Source organism: Neophocaena asiaeorientalis, unplaced genomic scaffold (genome assembly GCF_003031525.2).
Source record: "Neophocaena asiaeorientalis asiaeorientalis breed wild unplaced genomic scaffold, Neophocaena_asiaeorientalis_V1.1 scaffold118, whole genome shotgun sequence".
NCBI lineage: Eukaryota > Metazoa > Chordata > Mammalia > Artiodactyla > Phocoenidae > Neophocaena > Neophocaena asiaeorientalis.
In genome coordinates, this window is record NW_020175528.1 from 11,390,130 (window position 1) to 11,408,659 (window position 18,530).

General features: G+C 35.5%; 1 long non-coding RNA gene across 1 annotated transcript in view; it reads left to right on the forward strand.

Moving 5' to 3' along the window:
* Window positions 1–10,335: 10,335 nt before the first annotated feature.
* Window positions 10,336–18,530, forward strand: part of LOC112415905 (uncharacterized) — a 59,580-nt gene continuing 51,385 nt past the window's right edge. Inside the window, exon 1 of the long non-coding RNA XR_003006391.1 lies at window positions 10,336–10,619. This is a non-coding gene — a long non-coding RNA (uncharacterized LOC112415905). The remainder of the gene's footprint in view (window positions 10,620–18,530) is intronic.

Here is an 18,530-nt window from a genome sequence, read left to right on the forward strand (position 1 = left end):
CTAAAAACCTGTGCTCCATCTATCTATCCCTCCCCACCCCCTAACCCCTGGCAACCACCGGTCGTTTTATTGTCTCCATAGTTTTGCCTTTTCCAAAATGTTGTATAATTGGAATCACATAGTATGTACCTTTTCATATCGGCTTCTTTCGCTTAATAATGTGCATTTAAGTTTACTTCATGTCTTTTCATGTCTTGATAGCACATCTCTGTTTAGCACTGAATGTACTCCATTGTCTGGATGCACCATGGGTTTGTTTATCCATTTACCTACTAAAGGACATCTTTGTTGCTTCCAAGAGCAATTACCAATAAAGCTGCTGTAAACATCCCTGTGCAGGTTTTTATGTAGACATAAGTTTTCAGCTCCTTTGGATAAATAGTAAGGTGCATGCGTGCTGGATAGGACTCTGTTTTTTAACCAACAGGATTTAGATGGCAGGTGGGAAAAAGACTCATAGTGGCCTCATTCTTCATTTTTTCTCTAAAATTTTTGGAAAAAAAGTGTTGTCTCTCAATTCCCAAGTCATCTGCCTGAAAGTCATAAGTACTGTTTGTAGCTGAGCCTACCTGCCAGGGGTTTGCCGTCTGCCATTTTTCCATAGAGCCCTGCACATATCCCACAAGTCAGTGCTTCTGATACGGCATTTCCTGACGACTGTACCTATTGAGGACTACATTCTGTGCTTCTTCCCTTTCCCATATCATCTATACATGTAACAATAAGACCAAATTGTGTGCTTTTATAATTACTAGAGGAGTAAACACAGTTTTTCTCCAACAAGATTATCACTATTTTCAGCCACTAAAGGAATTATTTAATTTGCCTTTTAAAGATAGAACAACAAAATTGTTCTGTCACCAAAAATTAATTTCTATAACCTTTTAATTTATAATGAAATCAAACAATTACTTAATAATCATTAATTAAATAATTTTAATTGATATAAATTATGAATTAAATAATTGATTAATTAAATAATTATTTGATTTATAATAATTAAAATAGTCAAATGTTTGCAAATATATAATTTGTGTATTTACAAAATGCAGCTTTTAGTATGAATGAGATTCTGCATATCTAATCAAATGATTAAGGGGAAATAAAACAGGAAGTTTTAAGAATCACTTCTCTAGGATATTAGAGATGATTATACTTATTTTTTTCCTTTTAATTAATTAATGATAATAAATTTCTATGGTAATCTGTAAAATTCTACAGGTTGATATACTGAGTTATGCTCCTAATATATGTTAAAGATATACAGTTGTGAGACTTTGGTATTCATAGTGAATTCATGAAGATGGCCCAATAGAATTTCAGGCCAGAAAAACTTATCCCTTTATTAATTCATTAATCTATTATTTCAGTGTATTTTATTGTGTTAGGTGCAGAGATTGTAAAGCCTTGCCCACATTAAGATATGTCTTAATGTTCAGACTCTTACCTAAACTATTGTAACAGACCCCTAACTGGACTCTTTGTTTCTACTCCTTCTCACTATAACCTGTTTTTCACATTGAAGCCAAGCTGATTTTTCTAAAATCTGGTTCTTTTTTTTTTTTTTTTTTTTTTTTTTTGAGGCACGAGCCCGTGTCCCCTGCATCGGCAGGTGGACTCTCAACCACTGTGCCACCAGCGAAGCCCTAAAATCTGGTTCTTATAATTCTACGCAAATCTTTAACCAGTAAATGGCAACCTGTTGAATTTAGGATACAGTGTAAAATCCTTAACCTGGCCTTCCAGGTACCTTATGGTCTGACCCCTGCTTCCTCCAGCCTCACCACCACATGGTCTCCCTCTCTGCTCACTAGACCACAGTTTCTGGCTGTGGACGCTGGCTCTTTGGCTCTTGAGCCTTCGCTTTTGCCTGATACGCTCACCATCTCATTCTCAGCCTGACCAAACCCTGCTCATCCTCAACTCTCTGCTGAAAGACACTTCATCAAAGCAACATTCCCTGAATTAGATCCTCCTCATAGACTCTTTCATCAGTCTTCATTTGTAATTGTTATATGTATCTCTACAGTGATTTAATAGAAGTCTCTCTCAAGAGACCATAACTCTATGAGTGCACAAATCGTGTCTACCATATCTCCATAATGCCGACAGTATTTAGCAGAATTCCTGGCATATATAAAATATATACTCAGAAATTAATTATTAATGTTTAATCAAATGAGTGTGTGAATGCTCTAATGGTACCTAGATACATGCAAGCTTCTCCCTTAAACAAATTAAAATTAATTCACCAATCTTTAATCTGCATGTCCAATTTCTAAATTGAGATGTGTGAAGATAACTAAAAGAGGGGACTTTGTAGAAAGACTGGCATAAAGATCTTACAGCTTAAAGTAGCGAAGGTGAGTAAAAGAGCAAAAGAGAAAAGAAATTATTAGAAAAATAAGTTAAAGGGAGGAAAAGTGGAGTACTAGTTTTAATTTAACAGCCATGCTATAAATCTTTGCATTTGTGGTGGTATTTTTTAATATTCTGGATTTTTCTGGGAAGTAGACTCTCTTTCCTTCCAAAACATCACACAGGAAATGCCTTTTATTGTCTACTCCAGGGCTTCCAGGTCCAAGGGTTTGACTAGGCTCAGTAGTTAGATACCCAAATTCACCCTCTGGGTGTTGAGATCAGTATAGAATCAGACTCTCCTGCCCATGTGAATTCATTTATTACTTAATCCTTAATCCATTTTACTTCTTCATTAAAAGCAGAGTTTTCTTTCCTACAGAACTTTTGAGAATCAAGGCACTTTCTTCTCATGTTACATGTCATGGAAAGTCACAATAAAAAGATTAAATTAAAAAAACAAATTATGTGGGTGTACTAAGTGTGATAGGTTTTCTAAGCCTGATCTGAATTGAAAGGACTCTAGCTTTGAAGTAAATACAAAAATATGAGTTCTAATTGTACAAGTTCAATTTTAACAGAAGACCAAAATCAGTTTGAATCATTATAGTTAAAATATGTAATTTTGTTTTCCAGGTTAATGAATAAACACCATTTTGATATCTCATGTATAATTACCTTAAAATTCAGCTGGTTTTGGTAGTATGATGCCAAGTCAAAGTCAAAAACATATTTTTCTGAGTGATGCATTTAAAGATTACCCAAAAGATATTTTAATAGGAACACAATTAACACCTCATAAAGAATTCATAAAAATGTGTCTATTCTGACATTATAATTCAGTAAGGTCATAATACTACTTTAAATTATTATTTAATTTAATTATTATTTAAATTACCTAATTATCTTTTTCCTTAAGGATCTATTTAAATGTGTATACTTTTCTCTGCAGCAGTTGAAACCACATAATTCTTATTCCCAAAAATGTTATTTCACTACACAATAGAGGTGAAGGACCAAAAGGATTACCCCCCAAAAAGTAGATGAGTATTGTACAGCTTTTTTTTAAGGTAGATATACATCTAATAGGAAAGTGATAGGGAATGGTATGCAAGATGAGATATGAAGAAAAAGTAAAGTACTCTGAAATAATTAATGAGCTTTATTATTTAACTCTGAAAGAATGTTGACTTTTTAATAGCAAAGAGGAATCTAGTAGAGAAAAATCCTGTTTTCTTTCTTTTTTAAAAAATCTATTTAATTAAATTCATTTATTTATTTTGGCTGTGACGGGTCTTTGTTTTGGCTCTCACTGAGGCATGTGGGATCTTTAGTTGTAGCATGCGAGCTTCTTAGTTGCAGCATGCATTCAGGATCTAGTTCCCTGGCCAGGGATCATACCTGGGCCCCCTGTATTGGGAGCACAGAGTCTTACCCACTGGACCACCAGGAAAGTCCCCTGTTTTCTTTTTAGCATTGGCTTTGACTGTGAAAACAGTCAGTTAATGCCTTTGATGTCTTCGGGAACCACTGTTCAAAACATTAAATTATCAAATATGTCATAAAATAAGAGACTTTTAGAGAAAAAACGTCTATCCATCTACATTATACATATTCAATTTCAATTTGCATAGTGAAATACATTGAAATTTTACCCTCAGTGTGATGGTATTAGGAAGTGGCCTTTTGGAAAGTAATTAGGTCATGAGGGTGGAACTTTCATGAATATGATAGTATCCCATATGAATGGGACCTCAAAAAGCTCTTACCCTTTTTTCACCATGTGAGGATACAATGAGAAGTCAGCCCTCTGCAACTTTCTCTGAGAGCCCTCACCAGAAGCTGACCATGCTGGCACCCTGATCTCAGATTTCCAGCCCCCAGAACTTTAAGAAGTAAATTTTGTTGCTTAAAAGCCACCCAGTCTATGGTAGTTTGTTACGGTAGCCCAAATTGACTAAGACGTCATTATATGTTATTTCCTTTTCATATAAAGAAAACCTATTGCTCTTGAAATCACCTATCTTACTAAATTCTCTTATTCTGTCTTATATTGGGTTGGCCAAAAAGTTTGTTTGGGTTTTTCCATAACATCTTATGGAAAAACCAGAACGAACTTTTTGGCTAACCCAGTAGTTTTCCAGGTATTTCTCTTAGAGGTTCTGGCTATGTAATCATACTTCCTGCAAATGATTTTAATTATATTTTCTCCTTTCCACTTTTTATACCACTCTTCTCTTTTCTAATTAAATTGAACATTCTACTAGGACAACATTAAATTTCTTGGTAATATTGATAAAAGTACCTCTAGTATTTTACAGTTAGGCATGATTCCATATTTTTTTTTGTATTTCTTTTCTACTGAAAACTCTTTTTTTAAAGTTTATTTTATTTTTATTAAAAATTTTTTTTATTAGTCATCCATTTTATACACATCAGTGTATACATGTCAATCCCAATCTCCCAATTCATCACACCCACAATATCTACCACATCTTTATCCATTCGTCTGTTGATGGGCAGTTAGGTAGCTTCCATGTCCTGGCTGTTGTAACTAGTGCTGCAATGAACATTGGGGTGCATGTGTCTTTTTGAATTATGGTTTTCTCTGGGTATATGCCCAGTAGTGGGATTGCTGGGTCATATGGTAATTCTATTTTTAGTTTTTTAAGGAACCTCCATACTGTTCTCCATAGTGGCTGTATCAATTTACATTCCCACCAACAGTGCAAGAGGGTTCCCTTTTCTCCACACCCTCTCCAGCATTTGTTGTTTGTAGATTTTCTGATGATGCCCATTCTAACTGGTGTGAGGTGATACCTCATTGTAGTTTTGATTTGCATTTCTCTAATAATTAGTGATGTTGAGCAGCTTTTCATGTGCTTCTTGGCCATCTGTATGTCTTCTTTGGAGAAATGTCTATTTAGGTCTTCTGCCCATTTTTGGATTGGGTTGTTTGTTTTTTTAATATTGAGCTGCATGAGCTGTTTATATACTTTGGAGATTAATCCTTTCTCTGTTGATTCATTTGCAAATATTTTTTCACATTCTGACAGTTGTCGAATCATCTTCTTTGTAGTTTCCTTTGCTTGGAAAGCTTTTAAGTTTCATGAGGTCTCATTTGTTTATTTTTGTTATTATTTCCATTACTCTAGGAGGTGGATCAAAAAAGATCTTGCTGTGATTTATGTCAAAGAGTGTTCTTCCTATGTTTTCCTCTAAGAGTTTTATAGTGTCCGGTCTTACATTTAGGTCTCTAATCCATTTTGAGTTTATTTTTGTGTATGGTGTTAGGGAGTGTTCTAATTTCATTCTTTTACATGTAGCTGTCCAGTTTTCCCAGCACCACTTATTGAAGAGGCTGTCTTTTCTCCATTGTATATCTTTGCCTCCTTTGTCATAGATTAGTTGGCCATAGGTGCGTGGGTTTATCTCTGGGATTTCTCTCCTGTTCCATTGATCTGTATTTCCGTTTTTGTGCCAGTACCATATTGTCTTGATTACTGTAGCTTTGTAGTATAGTCTGAAGTCAGGGAGTCTGATTCCTCCAGCTCCGTTTTTTTCCCTCAAGACTGCTTTGGCTATTCAGGGTCTTTTGTGTCTCCATACAAATGTTAAGATTTTTTTGTTCTAGTTCTGTAAAAAATGCCATTGGTAATTTGATAGGGATTGCATTGAATCCATGGATTGCTTTGGGTAGTAGAGTCATTTTCACAATATTGATTCTTCCAATCCGAGAACATGGTATATCTCTCCATCTGTTGGTATCATTAATTTCTTTCAACGGTGCCTTATAGTTTTCTGCATACAGGTCTTTTGTCTCCCTAGGTAGGTTTATTCCTAGGTATTTTATTCTTTTTGTTGCAATGGTAAATGGGAGTGTTTCCTTAATTTCTCTTTCAGATTTTTCATCATTAGTGTATAGGAATGCAAGAGATTTCTGTGCATTAATTTTGTATCCTGCAACTTTACCAAATTCATTGATTAGCTCTCGTAGTTTTCTGGTGACATTTTTAGGATTCTCTATGTATAGTACCATGTCATCTGCAAACAGTGACAGTTTTACTTCTTCTTTTCCAATTTGTATTACTTTTATTTCTTTTTCTTCTGTGATTGCAATGGCTAGGACTTCCAAAACTATGTTGAATAGTAGTGGTGAGAGTGGACATGCTTGTCTTGTTCCTGATCTTAGAAGAAATGCTTTCAGTTTTTCACCATTGAGAATGATGTTTGCTGGGGTTGTATATGGCCTTTATTATGTTGAGGTAGGCTCCCTCTAGGCCCCCTTTCTGGAGAGTTTTATCATAAATGGGTGTTGAATTTTGTCAAAGCTTTTTCTGCATCTATTGAGATGATCATATGGCCTTTATTCTTCAATTTATTAATATGGCGTATCACATTGATTGATTTGCACATATTGAGGAATCCTTGCATTCCTGGGATAAATCCCACTTGGTCATGGTGTATGATCCTTTAATAAGCTGCTGGATTCTGTTTGCTAGTATTTTGTTGAGGATTTTTGCATCTATATTCATCAGTGATATTGGTCTGTAATTTTCTGTATCTCTGTCTGATTTTGGTATCAGGGTGTTGGTGGCCTCCTAGAATGAGTTCAGGAGTGTTCCTTCCTCTGCAATTTTTTGGAAGAGTTTGAGAAGGATGGGTGTTAGCTCTTCTCTAAATGTTTGATAGAATTCACCTGTGAAGCCATCTGGTCCTGGACTTTTGTTTGTTGGAAAAATTTTAATCAAAGTTTCAATTTCATTACTTGTGATTGGTCTGTTCATATTTTCTATTTCTTTCTGGTTCAGTCTTGGAAGGTTTTACCTTTCTAAGAATTTGTCCATTTCTTCCAGGTTGTCCATTTTATTGGCATAGAGTTGCTTGTAGCAGTCTCTTAGGATGCTTTGTATTTCTGCCGTGTCTGTTGTCACTTCTCCTTTTTCATTTCTAATTTTATTGATTTGAGTCCTCTCCCTCTTTTTCTTGATGAGTCTGGCTAATGGTCTATCAATTTTGTTTATCTTCTCAAAGAACCAGCTTTTAGTTTTATTGATCTTTGCTATTGTTTTCTTTGATTCTATTTCATTTATTTCTGCTCTGATCTTTATGATTTCTTTCCTTCCGCTAACTTTGGGTTTTGTTTGTTCTTCTTTTTCTAGTTCCTTTAGGTGTAACGTTAGATTGTTTATTTGAGATTTTTCTTATTTCTTGAGGTAGGCTTGTATAGCTATAAACTTCCTTCTTAGCACTGCTTTTGCTGCATCCCATAGGTTTTGAATGTCATGTTTTCATTGTCATTTGTCTCTAGGTGTTTTTTGATATCCTCTTTGATTTCTTCAGTGATCTCTTGGTTATTTAGTAATGTATTATTTAGCCTCCACGTGTTTGTATTTTTTATGTTTTTTTCCCTGTAATTAATTTCTAATCTCATAGCATTGTGGTCAGAAAAGATGCTTCATATGATTTCAGTTTTCTTAAATTTACTGAGGCTTGATTTGTGACCCAAGATGTGATCGTTCCTGGAGAATGTTCTGTGTGCACTTGAGATGAAAGTGTAATCTGCTGTTTTTGGATGGAATGTCCTATAAATATCAATTAAATCTGTCTGGTCTATCGTGTCATTTAAAGCTTGTGTTTCCATTTTAATTTTCTGTCTGGATGATCTGTCCATTGGTGTAAGTGAGGTGTGAATTCCCCAATTATTATTGTGTTACTGTCTAATTTCCTCTTTTATAGCTGTTAGCAGTTGCCCTATGTTTTGTTGTGCTCCTATGTTGGGTGCATATGTAGTTATAATTGTTATATCTTCTTCTTGGATTGATCCCTCGATCATTATGTAGTGTCCTTCCTTGTCTCTTCTAACATTCTTTATTTTAAAGTCTATTTTATCTGATATGAGTATTGCTACTCCATCTTTCTTTTTATTTCTATTTTCATGGAATATCTTTTTCCATCCCCTCACTTTCAGTCTGTATGTGTCCCTAGGTCTGAAGTGAGTCTCTTGTAGACAGCATCTATATGGGTCTTGTTTTTGTATCCATTCAGCAAGCCTGTGTCTTTTGGTTGGAGCATTTAATCCATTCACGTTTAAGGTAATTATCAATATGTATGTTCCTATTACCATTATCTTAATTATTTTGGATTTGTTTATGTAGGTCATTTTCTTCTCTTGCATTTCCCACTTAGAGAAGTTCCTTTAGCATTTGCTGTGGAACTGATTTGGTGCGGCTGAATTCTCTTAGCTTTTTGCTCTCAGTAAAACTTCCCATGTTAGGGAAGTTTTCGACTATATAAGCTCTTCAAATGTTTTCTTGGGTCCTTTCTCTCTCACTGCTTCTTCTGGGACCCCTATAATGCAAATGTTTTTGCGTTTCATGTTGTCCCAGAAGTCTCTTAGACTGTCTTCTTTTCTTTTCATTCTTTTTTCTTTATTATGTTCTGCAGCAGTGAATTCCACCATTCTGTCTTCCAGGTCACTTATCTATTCTTCTGCCTCAGTTATTCTGCTATTGATTCCTTCTAGTGTAATTTTCATTTCAGTTATTGTATTTTTCATCTCTGTTTGTTTGTTCTTTAATTCTTCTAGATCTTTGTTAAACATTTCTTGCATCTTCTTGATCTTTGCCTCCATTCTTTTTCTGAGGTCCCGGATCATCTTCCCTTTCATTATTCTGAATTCTTTTTCTGGAAGATTACCTATCTCCATTTCATTTAGTTGTTTTTCTGGGGTTTTATCTTGTTCCTTCATCTGGTACATAGCCCTCTGCCTTTTCATTTGTCTATCTTTCTGTGAATGTCCATATTTCTTAAGGATACATTTTTGCTATGTTAAGAAAATACTCATTTGTGTTAATTAAAAGTTTGCACCAGAAAGAAAGTTGAATTCTATCAAATACCTTTTTAGTTGCAATCTTTGGTGGGAGATAATGAGGAAAATTAATCAATTTCCAAATATTAGCCATCCTTGCCTTCTTGAGATCAAATACAATTGGCTGGATTAATTAACTCAATTAATATGCTGCTGCATTCTATCTGGGATTAATTTGTTTAATATTTCCATTACTATATGTAAGAAGAATTACTTTGAATTTTTTCAGTATCTAACAGTATATTAAAATTGAAAAATTTGACAGAATATTAAATTTGACATTTTTGACAAAGCAGCAAGATAAAATTTAATGTGCTAGACATTCCTCCATTCCAAAGTGGGTGTTATACCTCATGTAAGATTTACAATGAAAATATCCCTAAACTGGTAACACAACCCTTAAAGCCCTACATCTCCTTGAAGAATATAAATGGTTGAGAGTTGGTATTAGAGAGAAGGTTCTGTTAAAAGTAATTTCGAGAGCATCACCAACATGCTAGGTATCTCAGTCCCATAACAGGGAAGGTTTGGGCAGTGTCTGGTTCTTACTTCAGTGTGATGAAAAAAATTTTGAAGGGACTACTTAAAAAGCTTTATTTGTGTTGCCCCCAAATTTGTGACTTGTGCCTGAAAAAGCTCAAGTGATCTTTGAATGAAGGCTGGAACTGAGAAGATACTTCTTTCTCTCCAAAAGGGAGTCAGATTTGGGTTAATCATGGTGACCACATACGATTTCCAAGTAGAAATGTCATCCTGGGACAATTTTAAGTCTGATCTACCTCAGGAGCATTGCCTTTTAGGTGAGGTATATCATCTGGAAAAGTATGCAGGGTACCCATCCAGAAGAACATCCTCTATGAGTGGAGATAGATCTGACAAAGCAAAAACCCTGCCCACATCACAGGAGTTTTAGAAAAAGGCACTCCACAGAGAATTCTTCAGAAAACCCACAGAAGTGCCAAGGAAGTGAAAAAAGTTGGCTTTAAATATCTGTAATGTCCAGAAATCATGAAGATATCTGAGATATGTAGAAAAAGTCAAATACAAGCTTCCTACTTGCCTTACCTCTTCTCTCACGTTTAATTCTTCTCACAGTGCCACCCCCACAACTTTGATGGTGTTGGATTAAAAGATATTGAGTGGAACAAGAGGTTAATGAAAAAGAGAGAAAAGTAATTAAGCACCATATCTTCTCCTGCAAGTAGTCAGCCCAAAGAAAACTCCAGCTGGAAGGAAAAGAAAAAGACAATTTAAATCAACTTCAAAGATTTGATCATTACACAAGACTGGATGTTTAAAAGGTTTGCAACTTAAAGGACTGATAAGAAAGCAATGGCACTTCATCCAGAAACAGAAATGACAATGCTCTCTAAACAGGTTTAAAAGAATGGTGAGAATTAAAAATACATTTGCTTTTTAAATTATATACTAAGATTTCTTCTTGTTCAGTGTACAGTTAGATATTATTTTTGTGAGATTTTTGTATACCTAAAATGCCAGCTTCAAAAAAGCATTTAGAAAATTTTCTCCTTTCTTAGAGCTTTAGAACAGTTTTATTTATTTATTTATTTATTTTGCGGTACGCGGGCCTCTCACTGTTGCGACCCCTCCCATTGCGGGACACAGGCTCCGGACGCGCAGGCTCAGCGGCCATGGCTCTCGGGCCCAGCCGCTCTGCGGCATGTGGGATCTTCCCGGACCGGGACACGAACCTGCGTCCCCTGAATCGGCAGGCGGACTCTCAACCACTGCGCCACCAGGGAAGCCCTAGGACAGTTTTGATAGACACCTCAACCAACTTTGTGCGAGGTGATAAGAAATGATTGGTTATTTAATTTTCTTCTCTCCTTAGAAACCAGTTTTAGTATAAATCACTTTTTAAGAAGGTCCAGCAACTTATGAGATTGATTTATGTTTTGGGGTCTTCTTGACCTTCATTGTAATACCTTGAGTTTGCTAATACTCATTTTCCAAAGACCACCAGAAAAGCATGGTGGTCAAGAAAATTAAGTTCATTATACCATTTGTAGCAAGGGAGAACTTTACCTTGACAGAGTCTTAGAAGTGTCTGAGAGGGGAACATCAAGGGACGTATATGGTTTTAACGCCTGAGCAGGATCATTGTAATTTACATCTTTTTAAAAAATTAATTGATTTATTTTTGGCTACATTGGGTCTTTGTTGCTGCGCATGGGCTTTCTCTAGTTGCGGCGAGTGGGGGCTATTTTTCGTTGTAGTGAGTGGGCTTCTCATTGCAGTGGCTTCTGTTTTGCAGAGCACATGCTCTAGGCATGTGAGCTTCAGTAGTTGTGGCATGCGGGCTCAGTAATTGTGGCTCGCGGGCTCTAGAGCACGGGCTCAGTGGTTGTGGTGCACGGGCTTAGTTGCTCCGCAGCATGTGGGATCTTCCCGGACCAGGGCTCAAACCTGTGTCCCCTGCATTGGCAGGCAGATTTTTAACCTCTGCGCCACCAGGGAACTTCCATGATTTACATCTTAAAAGGTAAGAAAACAGCTATAGTCAGGCAAAGTTTATGATATAATGACCTTGGTTTGGTGGGCACAGCAAAGTGAGGGTGAGATAAGATTTTTTAAGCATCTTGATGAGCAAGCTCTGAGTAATCAGTAAACTATTTTAGTTGTTTCACACTCTTATCTATCAAGAATAAGTTTTTCTTGAAGCAGTAGCTAAGTATTTTTTGCTTCTTCTTAGTATTCTTTTAATATGACTAGGCAAGTATGCTCAGTCACAGAATTTTTTAAGTTGGATCCAGAAAAATGTATTTAGTCCCAGTATTGTTTTTTTTTTTTTTTTTTTTTTTTTTGTTTTGACGCCCGTTTTTTTTTTTTTTTTTTTTTTTTTTTTGCAGTATGTGGGCCTCTCACTGTTGTGGCCTCTCCCATTGCGGAGCACAGGCTCCAGACACACAGGCTCAGCGGCCATGGCTCACGGGCCTAGCTGCTCCGCGGCATGTGGGATCTTCCCGGACCAGGGTACGAACCCGTGTCCCCTGCATCGGCAGGCGGACTCTCAACCACTGCGCCACCAGGGAAGCCCCCCAGTATTGTTTTACACAGAGAAAAGGACTTCTGTTGGTTCCAGCTCTCAAATCCAGTCCCATAGATTTAAGACATAGAAAGGCAAATCTCTTAAAGTTACAAGAAGGAGCTATGCACCATTAAAGATTATGCCTCATTGAAGGAACACACAGAAGGACACACAGAAGTGTGGGATTTTTCTGACTGGCTGCAGGTTGACAAAAGTCTCGGGATTCCCGGGTTTCTTAAATGACTTTAGAAATAGTTTATCATGGCCAAAGAAAATACCCTCAGCCTAGGAAACATAACTTTTCCTTGCCTGAGAATTTATCCTTCTTACAAAAAGAGAATTTGATTGAGCTAGTTGCCTTCATTGCCTCCGTGAAGGGCATTTATTTTTATTTTATATTGGAGCATAGTTGATTAACAATGTTGTGTTAGTTTCAGGTGTACAGAAAAGTGATTCAGTTATACATATACATGTATCTATTCTTTTTCAAATTCTTTTCCCATTTAGGTTATTACAGAATATTGAGCAGAGTTCCCTGTGCTATACAATAGGTCTTTGTTGTTTATCTATTTTAAATATAGTAGTGTGTACATGTCAGTCCCAAACTCCCAATATATCCCTCCTCCCCACCTTCCCCCTTGGTAACAGTAAGTTCCCTCATTAAGTCTGTGAGTCTGTTTCTACTTTGCAAGTAAGTTCATTTGTATCATTTTTTTTAGATTCCACATTTAAGCCATATCATATGATACTTGTCTTTCTCTGTCTGATTTACTTCACTTAGTATGATAATCTCCAGGTCCATCCATGTTGCTGCAAATGGCATTATCTCATTCTTTTTAATGGCTGAGTAATATTCCGTTGTAGATATGTACCACATCTTCTTTATCCATTCCTCTCTTGATGTACATTTAGGTTTCTTCCATATCTTGGCTATTGTAAACAGAGCTGTAATGAACATTGGGGTACATGTATCCTTTCAAACCATGTTTTTCTCTGGATATATGCCCGGGAATGGGATTACTGGATCATATGGTAGCTCTATTTTTAGTTGTTAAGGAACCTCCATACTGTTCTCCATAGTGGCTGCACCAATTTATATTCCCACCAACAGTGCAGGAGGGTTCCCTTCTCTCCACACCCTCTCTAGCATTGTTTGTAGATTTTTTGATGATGGCCATTCTGACTGGTGTGAGGGGATATCTCATTGTAGTTCTGATGTGCATTTCTCTAATAACTAGTGATGTTGAGCATCTTTTCATGTGCTTCTTGGTCATCTGTGTGTCTTCTTTGGAGAAAAGCCTATTAAGGTCTTCTGCCCATTTTTTGATTGGGTTGTGTTTTCTTTTTATATTGAGCCGCATGAGCTGTAGCTACATATGAAAAAAAATGAAATTAGGACATTCTTTAACACCATACACAAAAATAAACTCAAAATGGATTAAAGACCTAAATGTAAGACTGGATACTATAAAACTTAGTGAAAAACATAGGCAGAACACTCCTTGACATAAATTGCAGCAATACTTTTTTGAGCCATCTCCCAGAGTAATGGAAATAAAAACAAAAATTAAAAAATGGGAACTCATTAAATTCAAAAACTTTTGCACAGCAAAGGAAACAATAGACAAAACAAAAAGACAACCCACAGAATGGGAGAAAATATTTGCAAATGATGTGACTGACAAGGGATTAGTCTCCAAAATTTACAAGCAGCCCGTGAAGCGCATTTATTTATTTATCAAGCTTTTCAGAAATACTTGTCCCCCTCTCATTCCTGCTAAGCCCACACATAAGCTTGAGAATAAAGTGATGAAAGCAAAAAAAAAAAAAAAAAGAGAGAGAAAAATAAAGCTTCTCAAAAGTGTAATGAAATCAGGTCATTAAATTATGATCTCTAAATCACAATTCAGTGTTTCCTGAAGAAAAAACAAAAATCACAAACTTTTCATTGAGATAGAAGCAGAAAGCTACCACCACTGAGTCTATCATGTAAACTGTCACCTTTGATATTTGGGTCACACTATGCGTATGGTACATGCCTCCATTTCTGATCCAAGTAGTTGTGATCAGGGGAGCCATGTTCCTTTCACCTACAGAGTCAAAGCTGGAGCCATAACATCTAATAAAGAGTCAGTTGGGACCACATTCTACAGAAAGTTTCTGGGAAACTAAGAATTCAGGACCAAATCTGTTTAGTATATTAAGTTTTCAAAGGAATATATGCATTTATCCTGGATTGCAAAAACTGCCATTCTGGAAATTTGCCACGAGGTGTCCAGTAGGACATTGTCCACAGGTCTGAATGAAGAGAGACATAATATGTGAGACCCAGATGCTAAATTCTGCTCAAAACGCTGCAAATTACTAATCCTGAATTACCCTACATTCATAAAAACATATTTAATTATTTATTTAAACAGCTTTAATCAACATGAATCTACTATTCATTGCAAATGTCATTTAAAGCAATTTAAAGGCATAATTTTAAGTGCAATTTAATATTTACCTCAAGTCATATTTATCTTAATCATCTCACCCTGAATCATAAGTCATATCACAAAGATGTACCTGATAATTTGTCCATTCATCCAGCACAGGGTTTCATACTAGTAGTGCTGACATTTTGGGCTGGATAATTGTATGTTGTAGGGGACTGTCCTGTGCATTGTAGGATGTTTAGCAACCCAGTAGATATCAGTGGCAACTGACTCCCCCCACACACACCAGTTGTGACAACCAAGCATTTCTCCAGAGACTGCCAGCTATACTGAGGTGGAAAGTGCGGGGGGAAGGAACCACTCTCAGTTGAGAACCACTAACGTAGCAGGATATTAAGGCTTCCCAGTTTGCATATCTTGCAGCAGTTGCTATCTCAATCCTAGGGAGCCCATTGCTTATAAATGATTAGGTCTAAACTAACTGATCCTTAGTCTGCCTTTGCAACCTATTTCATACTCAAACACACATGGCAGGAAAGAAAAAATTAGGGCTTGAGATACCTCTATGAGCATCCTTATATTTGTTCTCCTTAGAAGGTGTTATTTTCCTTCCAGAGGACTTAGCTCAATACTTTCTTCCTCCACTTTAGAATCAGTTATGGGTTCTACATTATAGTTTCATGTCAGTTTCCAATAGCAAGATCCTACTAACCAAGTCCAATCTGCATAAATGCTGTTTTCAGTGACGAATTTCATCAGTTTAATAAACTGTGTCTTACACAAAACAAACCATTTTGAATACAATAAAAGCATTATTTTTGAATTGAAATTTATCTTTGTTTCGTGAGAGGATGTTATAGGAAAATCATGACTGCCGTTCACTCTAGACTGAACCGTTGTTAGTCAGGAAGAGTCATGAATTTCCCATTTTTCATTCTCTGAGTGCTTCCCTCACTCCCATGGGGGTGATTTATGCAATGGCAGAGTGAGTCTGATTTTCCTCCTGCTTCACTTTCAAATTGCTGCATGAATAATATTATCAGATCTTGATTGGTGGTTCATGAAAGCTGTACTTAGTTTCTTATTTCAGGAAAATCTTTCACTGAAATGTTTAGCTTTTCAAACAAATCTTTGCACGACTTCACATTTTCAGCTTGTAGTAGTACCTGTATACATTTGGAGAGAGAGGGGACTTGGAGAGAAAAGAGATAGGTAGCAACCAAATACATAGGCCTTCAATGGACTAGATGTCTCCCTGTCCACTATCAAAACTAAAGTCTATGGTGTAATTTCTTTGGATAATTTCACGTAAATAAGTGTAGAGGGACGGAAAGAAGAGTAACTGTGATAGACCGGCAAGAAACTTGGCTTCACCACCTTAAGACATTTAGTGTCTCCTTGTTTGCTCTATTCATAAGTAAAGGTAAATAAGTTTCATTAATGTATTCAATAAGAATTTATTAAATACCTAATATGTGCCAAACATTACATTTTGTGTTTAGAACACAAAGTAAATGTGAAATACTTCTAGGTTGCCTACATTAATATTAATATGTTAGTGTTCAAAAAGAACTCATTTGATAAGCAAAAATTATGCAAATAAAGCTTGGAACACAAAATATAAATCAAAATGAGAGTTTAGCAATTAATGATAATATTCTGTGAATATATATTGTACAGGATTATGCAAATTTATGTGCTCTATTTCTGTACATAAAACTTGCCAAAAGAACATAAAAGACAACCTGAATAAATGGTGAGAAATATCATGTCCTTCCATAGGAAGGCTTAATATTATATAACCCCACATCAATTTATACAGTTAAAGTAAATAAAACAAAAATTCCTAAGGAACAGAGAAGGGAGGTTTCTAATGCTTTGGTTATATTCAGTGCAGTACTAATTCAAGCATACTTTAGCAATGTTTATTACATCTAAAATGACCTAGGTCAATTATACTTCAAAAACAAACAAACTCAAAAAAAGAGATCAGATTTTTGTACCAGAGGTGAGGGATGGGGGAGGGGGAATTGGATGAAGGCCATCAAAAGGTACAAATCTCCAGTTATAAGTAAATAAGTACTAGGAATGCAATGTATAACATGATAAATAATTTAATTAACACTGCTATTTGTTATATATGAAAGTTAAGAGAGTAAATCCTAAGAATTCTCATCACAAGGAAAAATTTTTTTCTTTCTTTAATTTTGAATCTATGAGATGATGAATGTTCACCAAACTTACTGTGGTAATCATTTCATGATGTACGTCAAATCATTATGCTGAACACCTTAAACTTATACAGTGCCGTGTGTCAATTACATCTCAATAAAACTGGAAGAAAAAAAAAATCTAAAATGAGCATATCCTTGACATAGCATTTTTCGCTTCTAGATATTTATCCTCCAGAAATAAGTACCAAAGTATGATAACATATATGTATAAGAATATTCACTTCTGCTTTGTTTTGATAGCTAAGAACTCAAATATCCATCAATGGGGAAAAAACTATAATAGATCCATTTAATGGAGTAGCATGAAAAATATCTATTAAAAATAATGAGATATAGCTAAATTTAGCATCATGAAAAAAGGTTCAAAATATATTGCTAAATGAAAAAAGTCCAATTTTAGAGCAGTATATATTGTATGACATTTTTCTATAAAAATAGGACAGTAACAGTATTAGCAAATGTACTGAAAACAAGCTGAAGGACTATGTAGCCAGCAACTAAAGGGGTGAGATTATGGAGGACTTTTATTTGTTTTATTCATTTCCTTAATATTTGAATTTTAACTTTTTCTTACTTGTATAATTAGAAAAAATTAAGACAGTATGAAAATATATATTAATAACATTTTCTTCACCAGGATTTGACGTTAGAAAAATTATGGATCAGTTTTGCTTATTGTTTTTATACGAGTTAGAACTTCTAAGCTAAGTAACATTAACACTGCTAAACATTGCTATCCCAAGTCATTCCTTAAATAGTTTTTAATTAGTCTTTCCTTAGAGAAAACATGAGCTGCTACAGAGAGGATTTGTCTAAACAAAAATGGTTTAAGAACTCGCATCATAAGACTTACACTCACGAAGTATTTGACATCTTCCTCTGCAAATTTACCAGAAGTTTAACATTTTTCAGTTTTATTTTTTAATGACTGTACTTGTGTATAATTGCACTGTAAACAGCTCTGATGAATTACTGAAAGTTTTCTCTCAGCTTCTTCTGTTTTTTTTTCCGCGGATCTTGATCCCTTTGAATTAATGAGGTTGGAAAAAGAACCCATGAAACCCTAATCTAGTTGGGTAGTTGCTCTACCAATTACAGGATGAAAAATGTGAATTATAGTCACTTCACCTCGGAAAGTGCTAAAAAAGAGAGAGCCCTATATATCAGCCAAAACGACTGGTTCAGAAATCTTTTAAAAATCTTTATACATCTTCAAAATGTCAGCCAAGGTGTATTTCCAGATAGAATATATGGTGACATCAACATTTCTTTAGGCTTTATTGTAAGTGCTTTGTTTATTTCATGTTTACACAGGGCACAGACTTCAGAAAACTTGTGGTTAAAGTTGGCTAAGACCAATAAGCTTTCATTACAGAAAGTTACATGTAAGATTTCCTTATGAATATAATAATCCTGGCACACTGTACTCTAGTCTAACAATATGCTGAGGGGAAAAAATGCGTGAAATGCACTTCTTGGCAAAATAGAGTAAATCTGAATTATTCAGGGTAAATTGAACAAGCTCAGTAGTGCTTTGTGATGCTCTTTACAAGCTCATGACATTATTGTCTTTAACACCA